Consider the following 6,000-nt stretch of genomic DNA (forward strand, 5'->3'; position numbering starts at 1 on the left):
AGCCTAAACACCTAACAATACGTGATTGGGTTATAAATTACGTATCCATACAATAAAAAACAAAACAACCATAAAATAATAATATAAATGTGTATTTACAGGCATGGAAAGACATATGGTACTTTAAGTAAGAAAATCAGGTTACCAAACAGTGTGATCCCATTGAATATTTGTTTATTTATGTCCTTCTGTGTCTGTATATATTTATATATATGTATTTACGTGTGTATATACATAATTCTGAAGCATATACAAAGAATGGAAGTATGTACCTCAAAATATTAACAGTGATTATCTACAGGTGAAAATATTAAAGTTTAATCTTCTAAAGTGAATATGTATTCCCATAATAATTCTTTTAAAGTCAAGTAAAAAGACTGTGGTTCTGGGAATGAAGACTAAGAGACTATGCAACAATATCCCTGCACACACAAACAAAATAACACCAGGATATACTACAAAGAGTGACAACCTTTACAGCATGGAGAATGAGCAGAAAAGAGTACAAACACCCTATCTGCACAGCCTTTAGCCTGGAGCTAAGTGTAGTTGACACCAGCAGGCAAGGGGGCAAGTTAAGAGGGTGCAATTAGGAACATTGCAGTATTTCTGGCTTGAGAACCAGAAAAATAAAGCCGGGGAAACCATCACTGCAGAAGGTAGTGGGTTGATCCTGGAAGGGAAAGACCTAGAGAAAGAATTGTCAAATTCCTCACATACATTTCTAACTGATCCTTGAACCACACAACCATGGAACAGGCTCAAAGCAGCTCAGCTAGTGACAAAACATCTGAACTGAGGTCTACATTACCACTGCAAGAAATAGGATTTGCAAGTCCAGTCAACATAATTGCCTACTAAAACAAAAGAAGCAATATTCATGAGAGTAAATAACATAATACAGAACCTCCACAGCTTAACAAATAACGTCTAGGACACAATTCAAAATTACCAACCATGTGAAGAATGAAGAAAATGGAACACTGTCTCAAAAGAAAAGAAAATCAACCAATTCTTCCTCCAAGCCGAACCAGATTTTGGAACTAGTAGATGAGGATTTTTAAATGGTTACTATAATCAGTCTAAATGAAGTGAAATAAAATGTGATCACAAAGAATGATGGTGTTCCTGTCTTTAGTGGTTGGTATGTGAGGTCAGCCAGGACAGTTCTTACATACAGTCTGCCCTGTACCACTAGCCTGAACTCATGTAATCACTCAACCCCACATCTGTTTGTTGACACTTGAATTCATGCCTCAAATGTCTTTGAAATTCAAAAGACTTTTCTTTATTCTGGTAAACTTCTAACTCATTAACATATCTCAAATATCATTTCTAAAATATTCATCAAGCATCAATTGTGTGCAAGGGTTGGTGCTAAGGCTATAGAGCTAGAAAGATGACTAAGATACTGTCTCATAGCCTTTGTGAAATGAAGTAGGAAATAAATGAACAAGTACAGCTCTTCTTTGCTTGTTACCAAGTAAGGATAAAGCTAAGTACACACAAATTATAAAAATTATGTACTATAGATGAGACACCATAATGCTCAATACACAGGATTTTCAACTGGAGGGTGAAGAAGGGTATGCTTTTTTTTTTAACCCAAACACATCCTACTGGAAGGATGTGCCCACTCCACTCCCAACCTCCTACCAAGAGATGAGAAATACTGCCATAGTGGTTTACTGCCTTTGCTGAAATATTTTCATATCCCTCATATTTGTTACAGGTAAAATATGGTCAAACTTCAGCTATAAGTAATTATGTTCTAGTTAAACACATATGTATTAATGGTATATTGGAGTTGCATGGGAATAATATAGGAAAAACTCTGATGTGTTAACTGTGCATTCCATAATTTTGAATTTTTATTCCTTTGATTCAAATTCCATCATTACATCTTCAACAGAGTATGAACACCAATGACTGACCCACCAACACATATAAAAGTCTTAAGAAAGTCTTCAGAAAAATATTCATGGATTAACTCTTCCCAGAGTTATCCACAAGTATGTTATCCAAAAATGCCTCCTTCACTTCACCCTAGTCCCAGATGAGAAAAGCCTGGTTAGCGGACCCATGTAGGTGAAAATCAAACTTTTACCATCCACCGGGTGGTGACCATCCCAATAATAAGGGTTACTGCTCTTGTCTAGCTGCAGACTCAACCTCTTGCACTTGACCTACAAAACCAAAATAACAGAAAACTGAAACAGAAGCAAAAGTGTTAAAGAGACTGGTTGATCATTAATAGGTTCAAATATTTGCAGTTAATTGAGTTGTGCATACATGACATAAGGTCATCAGTTGATTGGGTTAATTTAGTCCAAGAGCTGGCCAAATCCAAAAAGAAAAAGAGAAACAAAAAAAAGAGTGATGCCAGCTATTTTATTGAATTGTACTCAGATAGGTGTCAGTGCTTAGCTGTGGTTGTGGAATACGGACTAGGAATGGAGGCTACTATGAAAATGGTAACTTCATGTATTAAATCAATATGCACATGTACATAGCAAAGCATCCCATAGAAATTGGACATTTTTTTTAGTTTAAGCTGATTTTTAAATGTTGAATCCATAAATATATATGACCGCTTACATTTTAAAACTTCTGCCTTTAAATGTTAAAATCTGGTATTTGTAACAAGATGATGTTAGGAAGCTTCCTATTAAATTGCTTTGACTATTTTAGTTTGTATAGGACAAGATATTTTTCTTTCTCTTTTCTAATTATAAATGTAGCATATTATTCTCACATAGATAACTTTAACATTACAGAAGTGTCAAAAGGCAGAAAGAAATCTTCGATAATCCTACCACCCAAAGAAAACCACATTGTTCATTTAGATATATTTTCTTCTAATCTTTTTCTTTACATTTTAAACACAGGTAAGATTATGATGGGCCATTTATACATTATCCCTCTGACTTGATACCACCATTTTCTTTGTGTTTACTTATTTAAAAGGCAATCCCTTCATATTTGTAGATGTTATTAATTAAAAATCATGATAGTGTATGTTTGGAAAAATTCTTGGAAGAACTATAAATAATGTTGTTAACAAAGGACTAGAAGTCTATTGTGCCAATTCCATGCTTCAGAAATCTGAGATCAGGCATGCATTTCACTCCATATGTAACTATGACCAAAATTTTATCTCCAAAGAAGTCTCAGAAAAAAGTATTCATGTGTGTCCTGTTACTTTCTTGTACAATATACCTACAATGATTCATTAGCAATAAACTTTCAGAATAAAGGATTTTTGTTGTTGTGATGTTATTTTTGGTTTTTAAAAGAGCTAGTTAGGAGGGACAGTGCACATACATGTTTTCCTATGAAAATTGAAAATCCCAACAGTAACGATTCGGGGGGCCTAAATGACACCTAGAGGATGACTATGTAACCCCCATTAACCTCAGCCCGGGAAAGCAGAAAAGAAAGTTGAGCATGAGCTAGCTGAACCCCAGATGTCAAGGTTGGGAACATTCCAGAGCGTTACATCTGGAAGCATCTACCGCCAAACCTGTTTCATCTGTAACAAAGATGATAAATTCCTCCCTCAGAGGAGAGAAAACCAGAACAGGTAAAACAGTGTTGCTGTGTCAGGTTTTTGGCATGCTGGTACCATTCTCTGTGAGCCTTCAAGAAAGGACTCAAAAGAACCTAGGAAGTTAAGAATTGAAACTAAAATGCTAATAAAATTCAAAAGAAAGCACAAATTACAAGGATGTATGAATTAAATTCATTGGAAAGAACACTGTTGTTTTCTTTTTCTGCCCCCCCCCCCCCGCCCCCCAAGCAATAAATAAAATACAACAGTGCACCCTTCTGGTCAAAATGCAAAACTAACATTCAGATAAAAGTCTAATCACCAGTCTCTTCTACTTCCTTGGGGATAATCTCAGAGTTTCTGGTTTCCTCATCTGGTGAGGGGGTTCATCACAATGACCTCATTTGTAGACTTTTTTTTCAAATGATAAAAGCAAGAGATTTTCAAACATGGAACTTATTTCCATAAGGGAGTTTTATCACTTTGAATGAGGTGAACACTGTGGCAAAGAAAACCATGAGGACCTCTGATGCTCTATTTACTTAATATTTATATGGTACTTCATTCCTTTGACCTTGACTTTCTGGGAGCTTTCCCTAAATATGTTAAATATTTACCTAATATTTGTTGAATAAATTAATCAAGCAAATTTCTGAAACTCTAGCCCTCAGGAAAATCTAAAAACCAATTGTAATTCATCCTATGTGCAAAGCTCTGGAAGTTTCAATAAAGGGAAGCCCAAAGTATTGTGCAATGGAAAAGCAAGTATGAAAATGCCTAGCAAGCCCTTCTTGCTACAAATTTGTACAAATGCGTTAACATCAGCATAGAATTTATGAGCAAGAAAATCTGATCTATGTAAAAGCAGTTGCTATCCCTATTATTAAGTGGAGGCTATCATAAATTACTAGTGCACATTTGCTTTGATGGAGCAATGAGTATAAAAGGTAGTTCATAAACAGCTTTGCATAAGAAAGGCTGTTTCCAGCCCACCTGTCCACTTCTGTAAGCTGTCGGTAGAGAAGGGCACCAAGGAAAATAGTTGAACATCTTCTAAGAAACAAAAATGTTTCAGAAACGCTTAGTCCCATTTTCTTGGAAATAATTATAAGTATACCGTCACCTATTTTCAAAAAGTTTACAGCAATCAGGACACAGGTTCCTGAAAAGTAATTGATAATGCAAAATTCTATTTCTCCTTCACCCAATTGAAATACACAGCACAGAAAGCCTTCCTTCCTTTTAGAATGCTCATATTAAAGCTTGGAATATTCAGGTATTCACATATTCCTCACATATTAGCCTTTTTTGGTTTTATATTTGAAAGTATAAAAAGACAAAACAACATTATAAAATGTCAACAATATTTACAAAACATCATTATCACAGTGTAACCATGTTTTGCATCTCTGTAAAAGTATCTTATCTTACTACCCTTGGTCACCTTGCAGCAATCTATCTCTATGAGATCTGTTTTCTGCCTTGACCACAATCTCTTAGAATTAATGAGGCTAAGAATTAATGTTTCAGTAAATGGAAACTCTTTCTTTGGCACTAGGTTGACATTATGCCATACTTTTAAATGCCACCAGCTGTATCCCACTATATAGTACATTACATAGTCTGCTCAAGTCAGTGATTCATCTGACAGACAACACCCTAAAAGCATAACAGTATGACTCAGTGTTAGCAAAAACAAATTTTATACATTGATCAAAGTTTGGGGACGTTCCTGTAGTGGCCTGCTATATACTACTTCCCAGGCATACCAGGTTAAGAACCAACTATATTGACCACATACAGAGAGAAAGAATTGTTAGACATTCTAGAGACAAAAATAGTCTCAAAGAATTATGAATGCTTCTTTCCAAAAACAGGTGTTAGTCTGAAACTCTTTGCAAAAATTACCCCAGTCAAAGAAAATCAATGTAAGGAAGAAAGAACTCCTCTTCTAAAATCTACACACACACACACACACACACACACACACACACACACACAAGGTTTCCTAAGACACACTTGGGACTCAATTTTTAGCAATAAATCATCTTGCCTATAAAGATTTCTTCCAGCAAGTTCAAGCCAAGCAGATGTCAGACACTGTAATACTAGCATAAAAATACAATGGTAAGAAGCAAAGTTCACTGACAAAAGATCCAGACCTGACAGGGTTATCATCAGGATGTAATCAGAGAAGAGGGAAGAACAGAGACTTCCTGAAGAAATGAAAGACTTTGCTCTTCTGGCTAGTCAGGGCCATGGAAGGAACACATCTAAAATTCGCAAAAAGGTAGCCAAAGAGAGCAACCAAGGGTTAATGTTTCTTGAAATAGAGATGAAATTGAGAACCATGAAAAGCAAAGAATGTTTCCAAAGCAGATAACCTGCATCCCTCAAATCTTGAGAATGCAGGCAGTGAAAGTACTCATATATTATAAAACACCTGGCCT

This window comes from Herpailurus yagouaroundi, unplaced genomic scaffold, assembly GCF_014898765.1.
Source record: "Herpailurus yagouaroundi ecotype Mexico unplaced genomic scaffold, PumYag 213, whole genome shotgun sequence".
Lineage (NCBI taxonomy): Eukaryota > Metazoa > Chordata > Mammalia > Carnivora > Felidae > Herpailurus > Herpailurus yagouaroundi.